The sequence below is a fragment of the Melanaphis sacchari genome, unplaced genomic scaffold, assembly GCF_002803265.2.
Source record: "Melanaphis sacchari strain LSU unplaced genomic scaffold, SCAv2.0 Contig31_pilon_pilon, whole genome shotgun sequence".
In the NCBI taxonomy this organism is placed as follows: domain Eukaryota; kingdom Metazoa; phylum Arthropoda; class Insecta; order Hemiptera; family Aphididae; genus Melanaphis; species Melanaphis sacchari.
In genome coordinates, this window is record NW_020271193.1 from 3,993,466 (window position 1) to 4,021,449 (window position 27,984).

The window sequence follows — 27,984 nt, forward strand, 5'->3', positions numbered from 1 at the left end:
TGACATATTACACCAGTTACAACACCTACTGTTCACTTTTTCACGATCGATGAAAACTCTAATTTTAATTGTCTATATCACAAGAACACGCTTTAATACTTTATTTTTTTTATTTATTCGCGTGCGTCGGTCTTTGGTCGTGAAATTTTTTTCTGTGCAGTCGTCGTATTAATATTTAAAACGGTGTGAGTACCCACCAGAAAGGTTATTATGACCGTTTTTTAGGAATCCGTTGAGTTATTGCATATCGATATATAGGTACATTTACCGATAGCTGACCGTCTCGTTTTCAAACGAAACGAGAACGAAATAAAACAAAAAACCCAAACACCAAAAGTCCAATCACTTAAACTGTGTCAGAGAGTCCTTTGTTTTAGGAAGGGTTAATTAAAAGCAAATATTCAACAGCCCCTATATTGTTTACATTTCATTATACTGAAGCAGACATACAGTGACTGTAATATTATGAATTGTGCATATTATTATATTATATGAAACGAAGAGGTGCCGTATCGAGTTCGGATAACGCGTCCATAGAAGACGTCCCCACAAATTGGAATGATATTAATACTTTTCATGTAATTGGTGTTGCTTTAATAACTGTGCCATAAAATGTGCACGAGTTTTCTCATCTATACATATACGAGTATGTTATAATTTGACGTAACATTCATATCTGTACCAACGTATTGTGTAAGTTTTAAATGGTATTATCGGCTAACTGGCGCCATATTTATGGTAGAGACCTTGAGCTTGGACCCGCCCCTCTTGAAAAGTACGAGTGATATACATACATTTTGTTTGGTATCGATTTAAATTATAATAATTATATTCAACAATTGAACCATATACCTACACAAGTAAGTAGGAACCAAAGATTATAAGCACTTAACTAATGTACCGATATATTAATATAATATATTCATAAACTATAATTTTTGAAAATGTCTAGCTGGTATGTTTATTTGAAAGGCTATGTTGATTTTTTAGACGTGTTGTTGTTAAATATGAAATAATAGATGTTCAACCAATTACTTATTTACCCGATACTGTACATTTTATCGATAAAAAATCCAACTGGTTAGTATCATATTTACAGAATATAGGTGTATATCCTATTTAAGTATTTTTTTGACTGCTTTTTTATATTTCAAGAAAATATTTGTTCATGTACATGGGTATTTAAATAGTGATAAAATATAAGTATAAGTTAACGTTCAAATGTGCTTTGATGAAGAGTCACGAATAATGTACATTAATAATTGATGTTTAAATGGCCAATGTTAATTCCAAGGAAATAAATATGAGATATTTAAAATGTATACACCATATTATCATATTATTTATTTAGTAACAAGTAGCATACAGCTTTTTTGACTAACAACTTACAGTAAAATATTGTAACTAATATTTTGATGCAAAAAAAAAAAAAAAATTAATATTTAATAAAAAGAAAAGGAGAGTTCCCACTTTGCTAGTGACGTACGTCTACGGAATGGTTGGTTTTTCTTAGTACAAATAAAATGGGGTAATGTGGAATATAACAGAAAGAAATGTAAAGATAGAATGTTTTAAAATAAATTTAAGGTAATAAAGTGATGATATTAATTTTTCTTTTAGGTAAATTTTTAATGAAAGTTAAATTAGCTTCTTTTACACGATAAACGAAAGAAACTAATTGTAAATTTGCTAACACAAGAGTGAAATCTTAAAGTGGGCGACCTTAAACATTTACGTTATACTTGTTCATGTTGAAAAGAAGAATTAGCTGTAAGAGGGTCTCAGATAACAGCGCTCTAATCTAATATGTGTCTGAGGAATGCGCATAAAGTCTTTAGAGTTGTTAAAATTTGAAGAAATATACTTCTCGCTTAATAAAACCTAAACTTTGAATGCTTTATAGCAGACATTATCAGTGTACAGATTAGGATCAAGTGTAGGAGTAAGAATGATACCTAAATTAGAGACTTAATTTTTAAGTGAGCAAAATAGAATAACTATCGATTTTTGGCGTAACCAAATGCTATGAAGAATAATGCTATACGATTAACTTAGGGATTTAGCCTAAGATACAGTTCTGTCTAAACCATTCTAAATTATGGTACAGTAATACATTAAATCTATACGAAGGAATATTTTCATATTATCAACAAACGCTAAGTGCCGAGAATTACGTAAAACTTAATTATCCCTATTAAAAAATAAAGAAAATAGTAAAAGGATATTTTATGTACAATTTTGGTATATAGATATATTACAAAAAAAAAAAAAGGTTGGGTTAATTTAATTATAATAACTATAGCCTAACTATTCAAACTGTATTTTACAAGTAATATAATAATATAATAAACTATTTAATATAAAATACTATTAATGGTATGCCGCATGAATATCAAAATGATGCTATATTAAGCTACTGACGATTTAAGTCTACAGCGTATATTATATATATTTAAAAAGGTAGATTTTGTGTCAAAGATATTAATTGACTTTGTCTGAATACATCATAAAGATATTATTATAAAGTAGTAACTGATAATTAATAATTATGAAATACCATAGAGCATACTTATTCGAAATACTGTTGAGATATCAATTAAAACTATAATAATTATTATCAAATAAATATACACTCAATAGAAATAGGTATTAAGTCTAATTTACGAGTATATTTTGTTTTAGCCAAAACGTATTTAACTTTTATGGTAACAGGCTATATATATTTTAATTACTTTAAGCAAACGTATTTTGTGTTGAATTAGTTCCGCATTTACCACAATTTTAAGGCATCTTGAGTTCTGAGGGGTGTGGAGAATGAACTGAGATTCATTTTGCCTTTATTACCCATATGCTTATCAGCGTGTTATATAAATAATTGAATACAGTAGGTGTATTAAAACCATGGTGCACACTGTACGCTGTATAATAATAATGTGAATATACATTATAATCATACAATTGCATAATATAACATATACCGACAGGGTTGAAAGTGAATATTTTATTACTTTTCTGGTTAAATGAAAACGATGATATGACAAAAGTAATTATTATTAATGGAATGTTCGTCGATGTAACAATTATTTATACTATTACTACTAGTTATATCGCATAATGTGCTACACTTTTACTATTACAATTATAACACTAATATATTATGTGCTATGTACTACTACTATTACTACTGCTACTATTATATCTTCTACTTACTAATTATTTCGTATCATTACTACTATAACTGATTTTTTTTTCTCGGTAAAATCAAAATGTTGGGGGAGGAGAGAAATTTACCGCTTGACAATATTATATTTAGTACTGACATGATTATATCACATTCATTTTTACACATCGCATTGGATCTCCAGTGATAAAAAAATTAATATTAATTACACAATATATAAATACGTTTTGGTTTTTCCTATTTCTAGCAATCTGATTCTAATAAATTGGTAACCACTGGCGTTATTTGCCTTCCTATTCTCATGTTGCCGACATTGAGACTAAATATTTACTAATGACATGACATCTTACTTTCCATCAGTTCCATCTTACTCTCTGATATTTCTCATATTAAAATTTAGTACTGCCTCGACGTCTACTTCCATCTCTCTTTTTCACCAACCACCTGAGGTCCGGAAATTCAAGAGTAAAAAAAAATCTACTAAGAACTGTTATTAGCACAACTATTTATTTTTTTTTTTTATTCGGAATTGCTTACCCAGTAGAGACCGATGCTTTGCTTTCCGTTGGGCCACCATCGTTTATTTACAAAACGTTAATTTAAAAGCCGTACATTATTCACAATGACAGACAGCAAAATTACAATTAATGAGTAAATTATTTATTAAATTTTAAGTTCCAATACAATTTAAAATATTATTAATACAGTAATTGGCCATGGCTACCTATGGTGATCTCTTTACCTCTGCTATTCCTCTTTCCTGTTTTTCCTTTGAGCCTATTATTTAAGTAATGTACTACTCTACTGCATACCAATTTTCCCAGCTATTCAGCATAATATATTATTCACTATGATCTTTAGTTGCATGTGTCTTTTAGCCCGACGACTACATCTGAAAAACGTATGTTCTACATTTTCCATCGGGTCCCCGCATATCATGCAATCCGAGCTTTCCACCCACGAAAATTTATGAAGGTAGGCTTAAAAGCAGCCGTGCTCCGTCAAGAATTGGGTCATATAATAACCCGTAGCCAATCCCATAGATTCGGCTTGCCCCGCAACGTTGTCCGGTATTAACTACTTTGTCCAAGCTCCAGTTTTGTACTACTACTACTATTACTATTAATACTTAAACTACTATTATTAAACTATTATGGTTCTGGAGTATAGGTTTAATAATTTTTGTATGGTTATTACGCAGTCCATAAGCATTCACGAAATAAATATCATTTTCCATAACATTTGGAAGAACAAAAAAAAATAACTAACGGATAAAATGTTCATATGAGATCAAAGTTCAAAAACTTGTCCATCAACTAAGGATGTCTGGGAACTGATGTACAGCTTTTAACTTGCATGACTTATAAATTGCTAAGGCTGGCAATAGTGACTTTTGAATGTTTAATGGATACCTTTATTTTTGAAAGTGCATTATATTTTTCAGCTTTTATTTGAATTATTACATGCAGTTCTTTCAGCTTGAAAAAAATTCCACAAAACATAAACTAAACAACACATTTTTATGATATGTGTTATGTACATTATACAATGCCAACATATACGTATAATCGTTTGATAATCACATAACTGAAAGGAAGATGTGAAATGAACATAACTTTAACAAAACATTATAAATTATTTTAAGTACATAATAAATAAATATTCATAATAAACATATTTTATGTATTACATATTATGAATTATAGTCCATGAAAAACCTTCTTTTTTTGATTGAATAAGCCATGATGTATACGATAAACCAATAACTTTTTAGGCGTGTCCAAATTATATAAATTCTATGTATAGCAAAAAAAAAAAAACAATTTTTTTTTTTAAATTTTTACAACATTTAATCGATTATAAATATTTTTTCTGTCTATTCATACTTATAGAAAAATGTTTCATGATTAGTATGTATATTATAAACAATAATAATATATGAAAAAGTTCTGTATATTTATAAATGTTTCTAGTAAAAATCTTTCTGTAAAAACAAATACCACTTATATTTCAGTAATGCATAATGTGCATATTACTTTCATAGCGTTTTCTAAAGAAAAATTTCAAACATCCTATTAAAATATAATGTAAGTATTACATGACTTTAAACGAGTTTAAATAACTCTAATTGGTTATTATATATTTAAACTTTGTGGTGAATAGCTATATTCAAGACATATAAATACAATGACTAATTATACAAATACAAGACAATATTCAAATTTAGTTTGATAAGTATTTTTTAGTCTACTGTTCACTAATGTTCTACATTTTGTAACTACCAATCGCTGTTTTATTAAGGTGTAAAGTGAATATAATTTTTTATTAGTAAAAAAAGTTTAAATCAAATATCTAATAATTGAATTCAAATTAATTAAAAAAGAAAAAAGAAAAGAGCACAATATAACAAAAACATTTCACTAAATACTTGGACCTGACTACCAACTAAAAAACATCATATCATTCCCCCTCCCAAAAAAAAAAAAAACAGAAATAAAATATATTTAACACAAAAAATACAAGAGTTTAGTACCTCCTAATCATAGGTTTCTAACTTATTTTCACTAAATTGCTATTTAAATTAGGTAAAAATAAATTAGAATCTTAATTTTATAAAATAGTATTAAATCAATACATTTTATTGTAATACAGTGTCTGTAAATGTATAACTCTATTTCGTCATCAAAATGTAATTGTATTAAACAAATGATTATTAATTTCTATTATATAAATAAACATTGACTACCTAAAGATAAATGAGAATCCTGAATAAGTGACTCACTGATAGTAATCCGAACCAGATGCATGTAAACGAAGCCATATCTATGATTTTCCTTCGTTTTCATTGAATTAAGATAATAACAGTAAATAAAAAGAACTATTGTGATGGATAAAATTGACTCAATCATATTGTAGTTTAATAAAATTTTAAACGACCATTTTATAATTATTACAATACTAGGTGTAATCACTAATACTGCTAACCAATAATCATAATTATAATTTACAAAATAATTATACTTTTTACATCCATCCAAATTAAAATAAACTTTCAATACTAACGATTTTGTATGAAAATTTAACTTCAATTCATATTTTATTTGGATTTATTAATATAAACATAATCTATAAAGGTAGTTTCTGAAGTATCATGTAAAAAATATTAGTATTTTAATTTAAAATAATTTATTTACTTAATTTAAAAAAATTAAAATCTTAAAAGATTCTGAACATATGGTTTAAAAGTATAGGTAAAATATAAAGAATATCAAGCTTTTAATTCCCATATTGTCAAACATTTTATAAACATCAGTAAATAAAGCTCTTATTATAATAAAATAAGGTATATCAAAGTTTTGCTTACTATAGTCAGCCATAATCGTTGATTTTTAAATAATAATACAAAATGTAAAGATAAAATAAAACTTGATAAAAGTAAAAACTTAAAGCTATTAAGATAAATCTAAAAGATCTAAAACATGATAAAATCTAATAAAAAAATTAAAAAAACTAAAAATCTAAATGTTTTCTTAAGTAATGAACTGATATAGATAGTATCCAAATATTCTTTTTAATAATTAGGTAATAAAAATAAAACTGAATAATTTAAAATATCATCAACAATTTAATCAAACGTGCTACAATACTCATCTTTAGATATAAATATGAATCTTTAAAATAATGAAAAAAAATTGTTCTTATTTATAGTTAATACATCACAATAAATTATTTATAATTACGTTAATAGCTTATTATCTTTTAATAAAAATCAAATAGTTGGCCTTTAAACGCATATAATATTATTATGAGTATTTTAATGTAAAATGTACCATCGTTTATCGAAATTTAAAAAAATTAATGAACTACAATATTATAAATATTATAATATTTAAAACTAGTAATAATCCATAAAGTTTCTATAAATATGAATCTAATTTGTTCATATTTTTTTTTTTTTTTTTACTAGTACAATAATTATAAAGAATAACATTGTATTATTTCTATTAATACAATTTATTCAAATAATAATATTAAAAACCACATGGCGTTTTAAATATGCAATCTATCTGTAGTTTTAAAAATAACTGTATGATATTTCGTATGGTTTTTATGTGTAATAATATATGCCTATAATTCATATGTATATAAATATATATATATATATTATAAAAACAACTATTATAATTATTGTTTACGAAATACTTTTAAATCTACTTTAAATAAAATTAAAAACATTTCAAAAACTAAAATAAAACTAGTTTTTTCCTAGCAGTAAGATAATTTTAAATCCTTCTTTTCCATAAAATATTAACGTTTTGTGAACAGATTAGTGTTATTAAACATATTATAGCTAAGGAAACTCAACTATATAAATTAACCGAGTATCATACTTCATAATATAAATCCTTTTATAAGCTCACATGGATATAGGGTTTTCTGATCCTACATATTTAGTTTGTTTATTTAGGCCACTTCTAGGTATTATTCACACGTTGCTATGGTAAACAGAATATACGGCGATAACCATCACATTTAACTATTCTTTATTAATAAAGAAAAACATAATTACAACGAACGTGTATCTAAATAAGTTATTGGCGTTAATACACTCTTTGTATAAATCATCAACATTTTCAATATTTAAATGGTTTATGAAATATGGTGACAAAGTGTATAATAATAATTACATTTAAATAACTTATGACTACAGTTTTTTAAGTCCAAGTTAACATGACTTAAACAATGATTTCATGTTTTTAACATTAAGGAAAAAAATTCTAACTAATGTAGCATAATATTACTAAATTGCAAGAAAAACTTTCCTCTACTATACGTTAAAAGAAAAAGATGTATTATTTGTTATTTAAAAAAAGAAAAATACCAAAATTGTGAAACTAATAGAAGAGAACTATATTAAACAAATAAAAAATTGAAAAAAATATATTTATTTGATAATTACTACCTTCAAAACTTAGGTTACCAAGTCAAATTTAAGCAATCACTAATTCAGTGACGTATAATGCACCTCCTGAGCTGTATTGTTCTTTAGACGTCAAATGAATTTTTTCGTTCAGTTGTGCCACAACAAAATCAATTTGAAAAATATACTATAAAAAAAAAATATATTCAAATAAAGAACATAATATATTGTATAGCATGATACTTATTAGTTATTACGCTAAAGGATAATTTACAAAGATACATTTTTTGCTGATTTTAATATAAAAGTCGTGTATATTTATCCATATAAAAACTTATAGAAAATAATATTCCAATTTTAAATTCAAATACTGCATAGAAATAATATTTTGAATAAAGTATATGATAAAACTAAACAATTATTTTAAATACTTTTAATATAACTCAGAATATAGTAATAAATACTTTTTGGAAACCGTGTTCCAAAAGTATTCCAAGTACTATATTTGAAACAGTTAATTCAGAATATTACCCAAGCCTGCATAATCGCATACAATGTATTGCATATATAATGTATATAATATGCACTTTTATGTAAATGTTATAAATATAGCTAATAAATATATTTGGAAGAAAGAATATAGATTCTCTATATGCTTTTCACATTTTGAAAAAATAACTGTAGTGTATAATCAACACATGGAAAAATATACATAAACAAAATACGAACAGAAACCACATTTTGATTTTTCTGTGATGAAATAAAATAATAAAATATTTGTCTCTTATTACTTTAAAAAGCCAATTCCCAGAAGTACTTTAAAAAAATAAAAAAAATTAATGTTTGTGTGTATTTATCTGGTTTTCAGAAAAACGTTATTCTTTCCTTGGGTAATTTGTTTTTCATATTCTACAGATACCATCCTATAACTTTAGAAAGTATTTTAATTTAACGTAAATATTTTAAAGCTTAAGTTTTAGATCCCATCAAAAACCTTATAATTAAACACATGTATTCATTTTTAAATGTTTTTACAATAATTTTGAAAATTATAATGTAAGGAATATAAAATATAATGAATATATTGAATTAATATTCTAAAAAATATCATGATATTCTAAAAATTAGTACGATTTATATATTTATATGTGTATGCAAGTACCTACCTATAAACGTAATTAAGGAGTTTAAATTAATAAAAAATAATAATGTCATTAAATGATTGACTTTAAAAATCAGCAAAATAACTATTTTTTGCAGTTAAAAGAACAAAAAAATCCATATTTTTATAATTTCGCGTGCTTAATTTTTATGTTTTACTTAATATTCTATATTATTATGCATTTGTATACTTAAGGTTTATTAAATTTGTATAAATATGTTTGTATTTTCAAACAAAAATATACTATTTTAATTAACAAAATTACTAATTCATTTAAATCTCTGATTAATATTCGAAGAACTGTTTGAGATATTATTTGTAATGCCATAACAATATTTTAAGATTATGGTGCGTTATAGTTAAAAATAAAACATATTTTTAACCTGAACAAATGTAATAGGTACTTTGTTTCAAAATTATGTAATAAATTATGTATACTATATTATACATATACGATATTCTTATTTGAACATTAAAATAAAAATCCTCAACAGTAATGGTATTTCTAACACTTATGTAAAATGAAAATTTCTTTCCAAAATTACATTTAAAATAAATCAATGAATATAAATTAAAATACAATTCGATTTATTTAAATATATTTAAAGCTTAAAATACATCACTTTAAAAAAAAAATAAAAAAAAAAAAAAAAAAATATTAAATATTCATATATTTTATGTGATAATAATATTTTTATTTTGATGTTATACTCAACGCATCAAAGTCAAATTTCCCGACCGCTACCGTCAATATGTTTTCACAAAGTATATGAGAAAAACAACTTGAAATAGAGCATGATAAACTATATATTATTCATACCATTATAACTTCTTAATACGCTTGGTTTAAGGAATAAATATTTCATTGCATTTATGAATCCAAACAAAACCAGCGATGGGTGACTACTCTGTTTAACCTATCGAGAATATGTTAAAGCACGAGTAAACGGTGTAGGAAAAACACACATTTGAAGTTACAAAGTTGACATGAAAATATCCCAACAACATAAATATTGTGGCGTTGTATAATAATAATATTATTATCCGCTCACGTGTATGCCGTGACTAATAACGAGACGCAAAATATATTAACATAAATACTACGTATACGCGTTATCATTGTTATTATTATTATTATTATAATCGTTATCATACACATAGAAAAATCATCATTGCGTAACTTTTTAACAACATCGTGTATTATACTTGTACAGGATTTTCGACCTGTTCGATGCTGCGCCTTCCTCGTTAGTTATTTCGACTCGAGCATGGTAGACGATTTTACTTTTGGTCTCCAAAAAACGATTCCCGGACGCGAGAAAATTGGACTCTAGCCATTTCATTCTTATATGTATGATATAATATATGATATACAGACGCATTACGCCCCCTCGCGTCGTTTTTGTTTTACAAGCCCACGTTTCATATTTATAGTATTATTACGTGGTGCAGGTTGATAAGCACGATAAGTATACTTACGACGACGGATATATGGGAGTGCATTTCTCGCCACGGAAGTAATTGTGAAAACCTCGTGACGTCAAATCTAACTTCAAAAGTTATTAATAACGGCGTATTTGTCTATCAATTGTTCCGTATTAGAATAGCTAAGTACGTACGATGCGGAATAATGGAAAACACGCGTGCGTTAATACTCGACGGGTAAAGAGAGGGTTGAAAAATCCAAAACTCGTTGACCGACTGGCTCGAAAAAAAAAACGTAATCTCGTTAAGAATAAATATAAAGCAAAAAAAAAAAAATTCTTAAAATGCAAATCGATCACAGAAAATACATTCAATGATAATAATAGTAATAATATTATTACTATATTATTATAGACCCTGAGAACTGGCGAGTGTCAATTAGTCACCGTCCTTCCAGTCACGTCCTCCTGCCGGCCCCGGCACCTGTCGTGATATCGTCGTAATTATAGCGCGCGTAATACGTTTTTAAAAGCTACCCCCGGCGATGGCGAGTAATGCGACCATCAGAGAAAACGATTTCCTCTTCCGAAGTGTTTTTTGAAAAAAAAAAAAAAAAAACCAAAAATAAAAATAAAAATAAAAAAATAAAAAAATAATCTTTATTTTCGTCTCGTCGGCTACACAAAAATGAGTTGTCGCGTTTACCATACCTGGGTATGCTCGCGGGAATCGGCGGCGGCGGCGGCGGGTGTGCGTGGCGTCGTAACGGCCACTGGCTGGCTGCAACCGGCGTGCGATTTCGCGTGGTGTCCTCGAGTATACCGCGGATCGGACGAGAAACACTAAACGTATACCGTGCTTTCGGTCCGCGTGTTCGCGTGTATAGGTATATAACTTCGTCCGCGGAAAGTGTTCGTCTGCGGTGGCGGCGGCGGCGGCGGCAGTGGCGGCGTGTGTGCACACGCGTATCTGCTGAACCCGTGGCGACGACTTCGGAGTCGGTAGTCGAGAGCGGACCGGTGCGCTCGCGAGATAACCCACGGCGCAGGACGCCGGACGACTGACTCTCCTCGTCGGTGCTTGAGGGGAAAACGGCTGGTGCGCGCGGTGAGATTCTGCGGCGGAGGGACGCAAGCGCGACGCCACGCACCCCCGGCCAAAAGTCTCAACACCGCCAACCCTGTCAACCCGACCTCACGGTTGATCCCCCGCGCTGCAGTCTTTTCTCGATCTCCGCCACCCAAGCCACCACACATGTACATGCGTGCGTGTGTCCTTCTGTCTCCCCCCCCCCCGCCGCCGCACTCAACCGCCTCCCCCGCAACCATAGCACTATCTCTCTACGTCTGTGTATAAGTATCATAATAATAATAATAATAATAATAATAATATATACGCGCGTGTAGCCTGTACATCAAATAATCGCGAAAAGCCGTGTACAAGGTATATATGATAATATTATAATGTCGTTGTTAATAATAATAATAATAATAATAATAATAATGACGACGACGATGATGTGATGATGACGACGGTCGTTGCTTTCTTTTTCTCCGCTAGTTTGGCCGTTTGTTTATAGCGACCGTACGATTTCTCGTCGCCAACACCGTGGTTTTCGTTTTCTCGGGCACTATTTTTCACGAGAACTTTGACATATTTTTCTAGCCAATAGAATAATTTATTTTACTTCCAAAGCCGAGTTAAAATAGCAATAAATTATTTTAATATTCTAAACAAGAACAATATAGTTTCAGACATCCCACAAAAATTACGCCGCTGGGCTGCCTTTCAACATTATTGATGTGCTGTGTGCAGTTCGTGTTTAGAACGATAATTCGAATCGCGCTATCGTGAACGTTGGCAAATCGAAGAGCACTGCTTGCGATTTATAAGGCGCATCATTTTCTTAGTTAAAAACGAAAAATATACCATAATTATCGTATTCGTTTTCATCCGCATAGATGCACAGATGATTTTAGCAGAAGTGCGCGTGTTATTACGCTGCTTAAACGTGTTGGTGTGACTTCTAAAGAGGTCTAAAAATAAAATGACTTTGTAATTGATAAAAGCTGAGTAAGCACTAAGCACATCGCGTAATAATAGTGTTCGTATGAAATCGACAAACAATTAAGTATGTAACACTCATGTGCTGCGCTTTGATATTCTAACTAGCACGTTTCAAAGGTTTCTCCGTGTGCGCATAATAATAGTAATAATAAAACAACAAAAACAACAATACTAATAATAATAATAATAATAATAATTTACTGTCCCGTCCCCAACACAGTCGATCCTGCAAGGAAACTTTGTGTCACGCGTACGTCAAATCTCGACGTGGCTACAGGAGTCGGCGGTGTCGTTGACGACGACGAACACGTACAATTATTATTATTACAACTATATGAATCAGTGGTGAGTAGTCGCGTGCCTCGGAAATAGTATACCGTCAGCTGTTGTACAGTATCAAAATACATGTATGTATTGTATTATGTGCTTGTTTCGAGGACGTCACGACGTAATAAATATCGTACACATCAAACCACCAATACCGTGTTTTTGTTATTATTATTATTACCATCATTATTATCATTATTATCATCATTATTATTATATGGTTTGATTAAAAATATCGTAAAAACTACAACCTCGAGACGCCGCAGACGGTCATCATATTATACGGTTTCTTATTATTTTTTACGACACGATTAAATAACAATAATAATATAGTAAATAAAAAAAGTAATCCATTATTATTTTGCTGGTCGCCACAGTGGTTATGTATAGACTATAGGTACACACAGCGCAGCAAAATTATTTTTGAAAACCACTTACCCAAAATAACGTGCATTCTTATAAATATTAATATTGATAATTTTATTGATGTATTATTATTACGTCGTTTTATTCGTAAAATTCTGGTTGGCCAACGGAAATAATAATAATAATATGCGGCATCATAAGTTTTAGATGAAGTTCGAACTTTTCTAAAGGATTAGTCATGCTCCAGAAACATTAATAGTGTTTTAATTAATCAACAATAATACAGTAAGCTTCGGTGGCATGTTGATGACAGTTCTAGGTGTATAATAATATTATATTATAACAATAATTATAACATAACAGACATAAAAATGTTGGGAACACACAAGAAATATTATTTGAAATCGCTATATAGCGAAATCGTGCAATCTATTGGTTTACAATAACGTATTTTTTTTATTTACTTTTCAAAACTGCTTTTTATAAAATGAGAAAATCTCAAAAAGTCACGTATATACTCAATCAAAATCTAGTTTATTCTGCTTAAAAATCATAAAAATCTTATTTTCATGGTATAAAAAAAAAAAAAATTTTAAATAACAACCCAATACAATGATAAAATGTTATAAAAATACAATTACATTTTAAAAAATTACGATGCCTACAATTATTTATCATACTCATAAATGGAATTGAGAACATGTATATTATGTTTTATATTTTTATTTAGTTTAAAATTATAAAAACGAACGAATTTGGTGATGAAAAATGTATTTAAAATTCCATTTTTACTTACCTATTAATCTTTTCTTAAATTTTTAATTCCATATTATTTTTTCTTGCAAATTTAAACATCTACTAAATAGTAAATAATTAATTAAAAAAAATTCTTAAATATCAAAAGTTTTTATTTTACTAAAAATAAAAATATGTTCTTAGAATTTTTTATCATGATACTGGTTGTATAAAATTAGGTTAAATAAATTATTTTTATAGTTGGTATCAATAAAAAATACTAACTAAAAATTTTCTTGAAGGTAATTCTTTAAGTGATCATTCTATTTATAATATTTTATGACACCATATGCATACATTTTAGTTAATTTGCTAATACTTGAAATATGTAAGAATTTTTAAATTTCAAATATCTATTGTTTAGTAATAAATATAAAATTAAAAAAAAAATATATATATATATATAAATATAATGAATTAAATTTTCATCGTAAAAAATAAAATGCACTAAAAAAAATAGAGAAAATTGATTATTTATCTTACTGTTGTAAGCAATGTCTTTTTTTATTTAATTATCAAAGAACAAACAATTTAAACTTCAATTACATTTAGAAAAAAAAACTTTTCTTTTATTTTAATATCATTAGGTCACTTAATTTTTAAAAGTTAAAAGTATAAAAGGTATACTCTAGGATTAAAAAAAACTATTAATACAATAATAAATAACAAATAACGCAAAAATTTACTAAAGATTAAAAATATTGTTCTAATACTATTATCTAATTTTATTACTTATAAATTTAAAATTAATCACTATGTTGAGAAAAATAATTAGGACAACATACTATTTATAATTATTCGATATCAATGTGATCATATTTTGCTTAAATTTTTAAGCAAGTAAATTTATTATTACTAGTTTATAATTTTACTTAAAATAATATATTAATTTTTTTACAATATTTCATATTTACACTTAATAAATAATACAATTGATTTATTAATAATATTGACTTTTAATATAGCAATTGGTGGAAGTTATATTGAAAATGAAAACGTAAAAATTATTTTTTTAGTGACCTATAAAATTAATTACATGTGAACACAATAGCTCTTCGTATCAATATTCTTGACTTTTAAAATAATTTACTTGTATACATATTATACAGCTATAAATATAAAATCATTTTAATTTCTATTAGGTATAAGAATTTCAGTTTTGGAATAAATATCGAAAAATAAATCAGATGTAGTCAAAGTAAATTTATTGTATAATGTTAATACTTTTTAATTTACCCATAAATATAGTGTTACGTGTAGTGATTTGTATGATTTATTAAAATATTTACTATAATTACACGTCAACGATAATAAATTATACATTATTCAAAATTATCTGATAGTGTCAGTCTTAATTTCTTGAAAATCCATCTTTGACAGTAAAATACGGTATATTCCAATATTTAAATGTATGTTATGCACTCTAAAAAAAAAAAACCAAAATATGAATTGGATATATACTCTATATTAGTATATTGTATTATGTAACTATATTTTCCTCATAACATGAAAACGTTTCTAATGTCCATTATCCTTTTTAATCAAGTTTAAATTCACTAAGATGTATTTATGAAAAAGTAATTATGGTTCCAAACTCTAAATAATTCAAACAAACGTATTAAATTATTTTATGTTTCTTTAAATTTATTTAACTATTTTTCATGATAGATACGAAATAATAATTATGATATTTTAGTAAATATTTGAAAATGTTTACAAACACTAAATAAACTCAAATGATTTAATTCAAATAACTATATTTAATGAAAATACCATAAGCTGGAATCGAGTATAATGTACATGTTTAACAACGTCTTGCTTAAAGCCAGCCATAAATGCATTAGATTTATTAATGATAATAATCTTCACTACAGTGAACAATTGATAATACAATAATATTTAATTAATTATGTCAGCTTGCTAACAATTTTATGGCGCTGAGATAGGACTTTATAAATCTAGGTTTTATACAGAAGGTATAGTGTTTATGAAACTCAAATAATATAAATTGTGTAGCTAGTCGGCTACAAAAACACTTTTCGTCCCATTTCTCGACGTTTCTATAGAAAATTGTTTAAGATACAAATTAGTACGTTACAGAGAAAATTTAATAATTTTCAAGTCTTTATAAATATAACTACAATTTCATATTTTATTGGTATCTTTTATTATCATTGGTAGGATTCTAGTAAGTATACAATAATTTCTACATAAAAAGACTTGTATTATACACTATAATATACTATAGGGTATAAATTAATACTGATGTTATTGTATTTTTTACACAATACGAATTCTAAATTAACCATATTTTTAACAACCACAAAAACTAGAACTAATATTTTATGACAATAGTTCATTTTTCTCTTACGATAATAATTAATTATACTTAATTAGTCTGTTTTTATGTCTGTAATTGTATCATGTATGATTTAATATATATTTTATAGTATAATATATTATTTGTTTCATCGTGTAAGGAAAAATGTATAAATATATATATATATATAATATATAAAGTGGTTTAATAATAAAATAAAATCTCTCAAAAGTCAAAATTCTATCATATTTTTCGAGATAAACTATTAATTGCTTTTAATAATTGGTTTTAAAGAGTGTATTTTTTAAATTAGTTATCAAAAAAATAACTTATTTACACAATAATTATTTTATAGTTAAATAGCTAATTTATTACTCATCTACTGTAACGTAACAAATATTTAATAACTTCTATACTCAGACATGACTTTTGTTGTAATAATTTATTATTATTTATTATTCTATATTTTATTTTTCAAATTAGGTATTTTATTTTAAATAAATGTATGTCTAATAATATTTTTTATTTTATATATTAGCACAAAAATAATGGACTTATTTACTGTTACAATACAGAACAATATTCATTAATAGTTGTTATAGCTGTTATTAACACCAAAACCAACATTATTATATTACATATGGAAACCAGATAAAATAAAATAGAAATTAATAAGAGTAAATATGTTTTTTGGGTTTCAATATAGTCAATGATACTAACTATTCAACTAAAATGAAAAACGTCTAGCAAGGCTAAAATGTATGAGAACATTTGTTGAATTTGTTATAAACAACTCTTTTGTATTATTTAGTTCTTCAGATGTTATAAAAGAACTTTAATTATTTTTTAATTTCTAGTGACAATAAAAAATATAGAAAGGTCATTTTCTTAATTAAAAATTACTTGAGAGGTTTATACAACAGAAAAATCTTAGACCTCACTACTTAAGAGACCTAGAATTTGTATCAAAAGAAACTACATTATATATAAAGAATGGAACTAAAAAAATTAACTTACAAAAAGTAGAAAGCAATCACCAATAAAAATTCTTTAATAAAAGCAAATAAATATATACTTGTTAAATAAATAAACTAAAATTTAACTTGATTTTATGAGTATTAAAATTTATTTATAGTGTTTAATAGTAATAACTGTTTATAAAAAAAGAAAATGACAAATATTAAAAATACATTAGACAATTTTATAAAGTATATGTATAATAATTATTTTTATATAACTCAATGATTTATTTGTAAGGTGATCTCTTTAAAAAAAAAAAAAAAAAACTATAAAAAATGTTACATTATTTGATAGCATTTATTTTCAAATAAGTGTATATTAAATATAATGTTCAAAAATTAATATCAGACTTAGATTTCTACGTTTTATATTTTAATATATTATAAGTTAAGGTATTATTATAATTTCAAAATCTATAAAAAAATAAATAATATTCTAAGGCGTAATATTGAGTACCAAAATGGTTTTTGCAAAATAGTTTTTTGATTTATTGTTTATTATAATTCGTTATAAATTGTAAAACTAAATCTTAAATTTATAAATAAATAGCTGATACATGATTTTCCACTTAAAATATAATATTATTTTGGACTCATAAGTTTTAAGTAATATATGTTATATATTACTTTTTATTACCATTTATTTTCGATAGAATAGAAATATTATTACACCATTTATATTATTATTTTTTTTTAATTTGTTTATGATATGTATCAATTTAAATTATGAATATTTAAAATATAGTATGTTTAGCGACTAGATTGTATTTATTTCAATGACTAAGTATATAGAATTTCAATTTTTTTTATTCATAAAAATTTAATCACAAACTTTAGGAAAATTTGTTAATTGTTCAATTGTTTCAAAATAAATTAAAAAAACTATTGACAGAATATTTAAGACATTTTGTACTTAAAATTATCAACTCACAGAGATATAATAGATTTTCAAAATATTTTAGGTAAATCGCCAGTAGTTTCTTTCGGTCATTTTCAGGGTTGATAGGTAATAATAATCTAGATATTTAAAGTACCTACTAAAAAATAACCATACGAAATTTTAATTTGAAAAATGTAAAAATATTATTGAATATATTATTTAGTACAAATTTAGTACTTTAAATTAAATAAAAACATACAATTGCATCAGAGAATACTTATTATAAATATAATAAATATTAACTACAACTAATTTACCTCCATACTATAAAATTAACTAATTAAATATCATCATTTTGTTACCAATTATACCAAATAGAAGTATGTATAGTAGTGAAACAGACCGATTAAGTCAATAAACAGCTAGCGATACTAAAAACTTGATTTTATATACATATGACGTATATGTACCTATATGAAGATATCTATATCATTCAAATGTTTATACTGGTTGCAGTGACGTTTTATGAAAGTCCAGTTTACTGTTATGGAATATGGATTGAAAATAGCTAGGTGTTAATATGTTAATTTTCAAATATAAAATTATTATTTTATTTTTAAATCAAAACCACATTTGAAAAATTTCTCTTCAATAGACTATCAATAACTGATCAAAATAATGTAATAGTTTAATTTTTTGTTATTTTATCATACATAGTTTTTGTTGGAATTCTAATAATAATTGAGGTCGTCGATGGAATTGGGTTGGAAAAAACGTGTCTGTTATAAATGGAAGTAAAACCAAAACATACACAATAATCTACAACAAGCTTAATAATCCCAAAATACAAATATTATTTTGGCGTGTGGGTCCATGTCTCGTAAATTCTCCCTCACGAAGTACCACTGATGGTAAAGAATGGTTCGACAGGTAGCTTATCGTTATTATCGTTGATCCTTTCCGAGCTGTTGTTCACTTGTTAGATATTTAGTGCACGTGTCGGGATACGACTGGAACGTTTCACCTTAACTATTTGAGAAAATGACGGCCAACCGTCGTCTGCTTTAAATTTCGTTGAAAACTTAATGAAACAATTACATAACTATGGAGTTTTGGCCGACCGCGCCTGTAGGCAGACGTCACTGAAGGAGCTTTCGTGCACGCCATCGCACAGACACATATACACATAAATAGCCGTCTAAGTCAGCGTACTCTATGTGTAGTACGTGTAATCTGTATAGATAACCACTATAAATTTTTTGTATAGGAACTTCGAGACGAATCGTTTATAACGATTATGCGAAAAATACCGTCGCACAAAATTACAAAGGCGATACGCACCATAAGTCCGCGTTGGCTTTACAGTATAATAATATAACGACGATAATGAGCGCCACGTAACAACGGCGATAGAAATCAAACCGATCTCAAAACAAAAGCGGCGTCCCTTATCCGTTGCACCTTTGTAATGGTCGTCGCTGACGACTCGAAAATAATATTAATAGCCGCGGTGACGGTGCCGAGCATGTTTACTGCGCGTGAACCAAACAATAATAAAATATGCGATATTATGGTATAATAATATTTCAATACGGTTGACAGCGTGAGAGTATACGGTATTAAATGTAACTTATACAAAGACTATAAGTACTTCCAAGTCACGAAAAACTGTTGCTAAATATACATGTTTTATAATATTATTATGTGCCTTGTACAAGCGTATAACGCCGTACATTATTGTGGCCCACACTGTCAAGTGACGACAAAGTGTACCTACATATAATATTATTTTTTTATTACGACTTTATGTGTGCGAATGGTTTTTATAAGCTGTATAAATGTTGCGGTATTGACATATTGTTTTAGTTCTACAATGAGTTAATTGTTTTTTTTTTTTTTTTTTTTTTTTTTTTTTGTTTCAAAAAGAAGATTTGCTACACAAAGATTTTCAAAACGCAGCACTATTTTTGCATTTTCAACGCTTTCGGAACCTCACACTTAATAACGGATAATATAATAAACATGTTATCAATAGGATATAATCAATACATTCATTACAAAGTACGAGTGTCAGTTGCACGCGACGTATTGTGTGGCATTTTAACAGTTCGACGCATTCGCACGCACTTAGGGGAAGTATCTTATCGACTACATCATTATTTGCAGTACCTACCCCTAAAATTATAATTCCTTGTGGTGTTGTAAAAGATTGAAGAATACCGTGCAGTTAGTTTTTATATAGTGATCGCGCCAAATATGCGTAACGCATTAAATTAAATGCTCTTACAGTCTTACTTATGTAAACATATGTAAGTAACTAATAATAATTCAATGTTGATGTATTTATAAACTTAAAATTCATGACTTCTTTGAATATAAAGTATGAATCTACAACTTACGCATACCAAGCCAGGATAATATTAATATGTCCGTGATGCACTAGTGAGTAAAATAAATGCGTATACAGAATGATTCATCATGTACCATCATCCCTTTTTTTCTTTGATAGTGTAGTTATTTATAGTCTGAATTTTTGAAATTTTCAAATATACTTTAGGATTATGTTTTCAAATCCTTGAGTTTTTTTGTACTATTTAAAGAATGCCTTGTGATGATACAATATTTTTTTCTTGAAATAAAAAACCCTTTATTTTTACTTTAATTTACTTAGTGATATATATATATATATTGTTGATGTATCTAATTCAAAATTTCAATGAGTAGTGTTCTAGATGATAAAATGTTTACACTAAAGATAAAAGTCCTTAAAAATGATATAAAGAAAATAAAAATGTATGTTTAGAACTGGATCTAGTGTTTACTATACTCGGATCATTTTTTTTTTTTTTATAAATATTGGTATATTGGTATTAATTAATAAAATGTTTAAGACCTAATATTATTCAAGCCCATAATTATGGATATTTTGCGCTTGAGATACAAAGCCAAAAAATATTCTTTTGAATTTTAATTTTTATGAGTCAATATTTTCAGAAATATTACCTACTAAATAATTTACGATAGAAAATGATATTATTTCTAATATAAACGACAAAAGTTTAATCTCCACAAGAAATGTTTTAAATAGTAAAAACAATTTCAAAGACTTTAAAGTATATTATTTAAAAGTTCTAAAGATTAGATTTTTAAGTGATTAATTAAATTTGAATATGTAGATACGCGTTTGTTTCTACATTCTATGCATAATAATTTATCATATTCACGTTACGTTTTTAATAACCTAAATAATGCTGTAAAATATTTGAACCTTATCGATTAAAATAATTTTATATCATTCAAATAAATATATTAATATAGCATAATTTTAAGACAATTTTAATTTATAGTAAATTCTTATTTTAAATAATTCAATTACCTAAAATATACAAGTCTATTGACTAATATAACGAAACTGTTAAAATTTCATAACAGATATTACGCAGCAATTGTTCATTATAAAAACAAATTATAACTTGTTTTGTTTATTTGAAAATTAATCAATCATATTCAGAACATAATAAAATATGCAATAAATTAATAAATTACTATAATGACATTAATACTAAAAACGTATCTTAAATTATAACTTATTTTTTTCTATATTAACAATAAAGTTCAAACACATTTTTTTTTAATATTGAAAGTAATAAATATATATTTAAAATTATAAACAAACTAAGAAGAAATTGTATGTATCTTTATTTTTAAAAATAATAGAATTTAATATAATATTTTTATTTAAACTGGCTTTTGTACATTATTCTGTTTTAGTTTCGTAATTATTCATATCTTATGCACAAATAATGTATTTGACATGCTGAAATATATTTTACATCGAGTTCAACTCTAGTAATTTTTTTCATAGAAGATATCTGGGAAAATATTAATCATTCTTTGACTAGGGTCGAAAATGTGATTCACGAATTGTATTCATACAACCCATACAGCACTCCCATTAAATAGTGTCGTTTCCGTAACGATTTATAAGCAGATAAATCCCTAAAATAAATTACCTCTAGTTTCACAGTTCTGGGAAGTCGTCTCTAATTGTTTAAACTCAAATAGCACCTCACTGACCGTACTACCCATATCAAACGTATGACAAGAAAAAGCATTGAAGAAAAGTGGCCATTATATTGTTGAACGTGTCACTCAAAATAATTCTTACATTGTGCACTCTAAATTCTTTTATACGGTTTTATTATTTTTCTCTTTTATTTTTATTATTTCTTTGGTACTATAAAAAATTATTAAAAAGACAAGCGGGTTTATTGATTTAAACATCGTTCCTGTTCGTACTTAAACTCTTCAAAAAGAAAATTATATTTTTATATGATTACAATTTATGCCGTACATTACCTAAAATACTTATAATTTTTTTCTATTTATACCATTAACTATAATCAGTAATATAAACATTGTGTATATATATATATATATATATATATATATAAACATTGTATATATATATATACATATACATGCATAAGTTATTATACATCTCTAACAAATTAATATTATATAACGTACAGTGAAACCTCAAAATTATGTCGAAATTCAAGGGAAATGAACATTTTTCTACTTAACGAGGGATTTGACTTACTAATGTAGTAACTAGTAACTCTTATTAATTATTTTATATAATAAGATTGAAGCACGAAACGAAAGCAATCTGAAAGTGTATGTGGTGTATAAGTATAATTAATATAGTCAAATTTTATCCATTCCAGAAAAGAATATTTTAAGTCTATCGACAACGGACAACTGAGAATCAGTAATCGTCCACCGTCCCGACGTACATTATCATAATATATTACAATATTACATTAAGATAATAATATAGTTTGGCCCGTGGCCCGTCGATAATGATTCTAAATAGAAAAATAAAATTATCCACATACGACGCAATCGGCGTATACATATAAATATACTAAAAAATAATAATTAATTTAACAATATAACATAACAGTAGAACACTTTATAGTAGTATTTCAATATTGCCAAAAATTCGAGCTAAACAGTTATAAAAATGTTGCAATCATTTTTTTATTATTACATATATATTTTAGTGTGTATTATTATTATTACTTGTTATCAAAACGTTATTTATTCACGTTACAATATATATGTACCCTATTTATAGAGTATCTTCCTACCAATACCTACCAATCACCAATATATGCAATATGTGTTTAAAGTTAAAGTAGTTTTGCTAAGATCGTTTACTTATAATGTTAAATTTAAAATAAAACTAAAGTTTATAGGCGGTGTGTGGGGAGAAAACCCACCACCACAAGTCTATTAAACCTAGAACTGATTTCATTCCTAAAAATTAAGCGCAACTTACGCCAATGAGTGCAGCTTTAGCTTCTCTCACTTTAACACAGGGTTGGTACTGGCTCAATCATGTTTTTTTCGATGTCATCAATATCTGTAGTGTACGAATGAAATCGGTAATCTTGTCGTCTATTAGAATACCAAAAAGACGTCTTCGTCGATTTCCACATAATATTCAAATGTTTCTCCCGTTGTTATTAGGACCCATTCTATCCATTATAATTTTTCAATGGTGAGTGCCAACGACAACGTCTTCTTCAGAACTAAGTAAAATTCCATACGATCTAAAAAAGTTAACGATTGTTGTCGTTGTGAAGTTTTTTCACGATTTATCAATTGTTCGCATAACTTTTAAGATATCGGTTGTAGTGGATTTTTTGTCATTCATCTATTTATTATCCATTTATTATTTTCCTCACAATTCTTTTTCTGTAGAGAATATTTAACGTTTTTATTATTCCTTAATTTAAAGATTGTGGTGATTAGAAATTATTTGCTTTTTCTTTTAGAAAAGAATCCCTGATATTGACATTTCCATCTTTACATAGTTTAAACTACTTAACTATACCTCATTCTTCTACGTCCGAAAATTTTTTCTCTTCCAATCTGTTTATAAGTCAATTTAAATTTGCTTATTATTCTTTTCTATTATAGTAAATAGTGTGTATGCTGGTATTCCAAATTCTTTAACAAACTCCTTCTTTCTTCCAAATTTTACTGCTTCAAGGACCCTTTGTTTTTCTCCAATTTTAAGCGTTTTGAAATTGTCTGGCGTTTTTATAATCAGAACACTTAACAAATTTTTACTAAAATCTACATATTGAAATTTACACGTCGTTAATTGATCACGACTGAAAATATCGATATTGAATGTATGACAGTAAAACGAATCAAATGAAAAATACATAATAATAATAAACTCTATGATATTTGGTTAAATCAACTATTGGCATGAACTAATTAATTGGATAATAACTATTGTGAAAATAAACAACAAGTAATCGTCATTATCCGTCTATATGTTTTGTTACCACGAAATATTTAAGTTATATACATTTTTTGAGTAATCGAAGTTTTTATTAGAGAGCGGACAATTATGTTAAATTATCAAGATTTTCGATTTATTGAAGTTAAACTGTAACTGTAAATAAATATAAAGGAAAATGGGGTACAGTGAAAACCTTTAGATTTATAATATTTTGTATGAAAATATATATATATATGTTACGGTAAATGATGTTATATCAGAAATTAACGTTATTCGCCGGTTATTAACGTTATTTACCTACGAATGTGGGAATTATCGTTATTTTCTAGTGAATAACGTTAATAACCGTATGATTTGGAAAATTTTGATCTGATTATAAAATAAAAGAGGTTATTGCGAAAGATTTAAAAAAATAACCAAAGAACCAATCATCAAAGAAGACAAAATCGGAAATTAAATCATAGAAATCGCAGAAAAAAATTCGGAACTTGGTACTTAAATATTTTTTAATTATTTAACGATAAATTTCCGAATTTTAAATATAACAAAAATAAAACTAAAATATAAATATTTGAAAATTATTTTAAATATTTTTTTGATGATTGTCAAGAAAATATTTGTATTGCATGTAAAAATTCAAAAAAAAATTTAGAAAAATAAGGAGAGGAAATGATGAAATTTTCTAAAGAAAAGTTTCCTCAGCTTGAGATAGGCTTAACTGTATGTGTATTTATACCAAACGTTGATAGAGCTCGTGGTTCTATGCAAAATATACTATCAGTTGTCACTCAAGTTGAACATGATTTATACAAACTCTGTAAGTTAATTCTTAATGAAAAAATATACTATTAAAATTAAAATTTGTTTTATTATTTTATAAGTACGGAATATAGTTGTCTTAAATATTATTTCACATGCCAAAAATAGCTATTTGCAAATAAAATCTATTAGACATGGACAATGTGATAAAATTAGCAGATGGTAGACAGTTGACACTGAGGGAAGTAGCTAGTAATAATTCGGTTGCGAGCCCTCGAAGGTACCAGCGGTGTCATTGCAAGACTAGTTGTAATAATAATAAGCATTGTGCCTACCTTGGGGCTGAAAAATTATGTTATATTAAATGTCATGGGAGTAAAACTTGTAAAAATAAATAAAAAATAATAATGCATTTATTCTATTTTTAAAAATATCTGGGTACTTACATAATTTTTCAAATTGTAGTATTTGAGATTCATGCGCTTATCTGGTTTATAACATCAATTACCTGTGTATTTGGTCATTAACGTGATTATCCAGTTTATAACGATAATTACCTGTATATTTGGTAAATAACGTTAATTTCCATTTAACATCATTTACCGTAACATATATATAAAATGTTTGTCTATTTACGAAAAATCTACATATACTAATATGTACAATGTACATATATTACGAAAAAAAAAATGACTAAAAATAACTTTTCTTTAATTTTAGACAATAACTTTGACAGTAGGTACAGTTGTTAAGAGTATTAATTTATGTTAGACTCAAGTTAAATATTTAAATTATTAGGAAAATTATTAATATATTAACGATATAATAAAAGCAATATTTTTATTATTAGATTAATATAAGTATCGACGTAACCACGTTTTTAATCTTTTAACAGGTATATTTATTGGCACAATAGTCTTTTCATTAAAAGACTTGTGTAGTTTTAAAGATTTAAGTTGAATCATCTGTAAAATTTTTAAGCTACATCATGAACAGTAGAAACAGTAGAAATAAAAGGATCATTATGAATGGGCCGATTTACAACATAAAAGAGTACTTTAAAGTATACCGGAGGGTTTCAGTTTGAAAACGCTGAATACAGTTATGTTTGAAATTTTTGTTGAACTCCATAATACAATTTTGTACATTCATATTGGCTTAAGAAAGATTTAATAGATAAGTAGTTTTATTTTGTATTTTTTTTGGTGTTGGAAATTGAAGGGAGCGAAGAAAAAAAAATTAATTATTATTTTGAATATAAGAGTTGATAGCCCGTAAATTTTGAAACTAGGTAAGGCAATAAATAGCAAATGCATTGCGTGGTTGCAAAATTTTTTTGGTTGCGATAATAAAAAATTGTCCTTTGTTGAAAGTAAAGACTCAGTGTATAAATTGTGCAGTAAAACTTCCTATTTTTTGTACGATTCTTCAAGAAGGATAAGATATTTTTGAATGTGCATGAAGTCAGTGGTGTGGTCATGATTGTTAGCTTTAAGAAGTTTGTCATCGTTAAAGGCACCAATAAGAATAGTAGATAGTATTGATTGATCGATAATATACGAAAAATGACAAATAAAAGAGAAATTATTGCAGTTTAAAAAAGAAAACTCTTATGATTATTTGAATATAAATTAAAATATTATGCATATTTTAATAAGCCCTCATAAGTACACAAAGAATATATTGATGGATTAAAATGACAAAGTTACCAATAATTTCACTTGCTAAAAATAATTTATATAATTAATATTTGTTGTGAATAAATAAAATAAAACGTAAAAATTAAATTTTAAATTCAAAAATAACTAGAATATAACTTGTAACTCATAATCTCGTGATAATAATGTTAGTAATACAAAATATCGTTTGTTAATTTATTGATCGCATAGTTTTAATCCCTTTTTACAATCTAAATATTTGATAGAACTTTGTTAAGTATTTTTTTAAGTTTGAATGTTAAATATTTAAATCAAAGATATTGAAATGAACTGCATACATTTACATTTTAAGTTCATAGAAACGTCTTTTAATTTATTAAGTACATCATAAAATTTAAATTAAGCGGTTTCTATTTCAGGAAAATTTCACGTTTATCAAACATAATGTTTATAAATTTGTTAAAAAATATATAATGAAGCAAAGTAACAATCAATTTAGCTGTGACTAGATTCTTAAATTATATTACATTCCATATAGATATATAAATTTCATAAAGTATGATCCATTAAGGATGCAGTTTCTTCACTTTTTTTTTTTTTTTTTTACATCTTTAGACAGGTTTATTGAATTTCACATAGAAATGTTGATTTTGAATAGAAGATTTTGTATTTTATTCCAAATGTTCCTATCAAATAAAATGCTTACATATTTTGAAAATGAAAATCATTCCTAGGTATTCTATTACTGGAAATAAATTCAATCTGAATATCTACAATTT

At 26.3% G+C, this 27,984-nt stretch overlaps 1 protein-coding gene across 4 annotated transcripts in view; it reads right to left on the reverse strand.

Annotated features, from left to right (window-relative positions):
* LOC112596379 overlaps window positions 1-11,727 on the reverse strand; it is a 155,330-nt gene extending 143,603 nt beyond the window's left edge. For 3 of the 4 annotated variants that reach the window (XM_025342034.1, XM_025342032.1, XM_025342030.1), the window contains exon 1: window positions 11,400-11,727. The gene's annotated coding sequence lies outside the window, so the exon portion shown is untranslated. Of the gene's footprint in view, window positions 1-8,144; window positions 8,290-11,399 lie in introns of all 4 variants that reach the window. The other variant, XM_025342031.1, reaches the window with a different exon arrangement.
* Window positions 11,728-27,984: the final 16,257 nt, after the last annotated feature.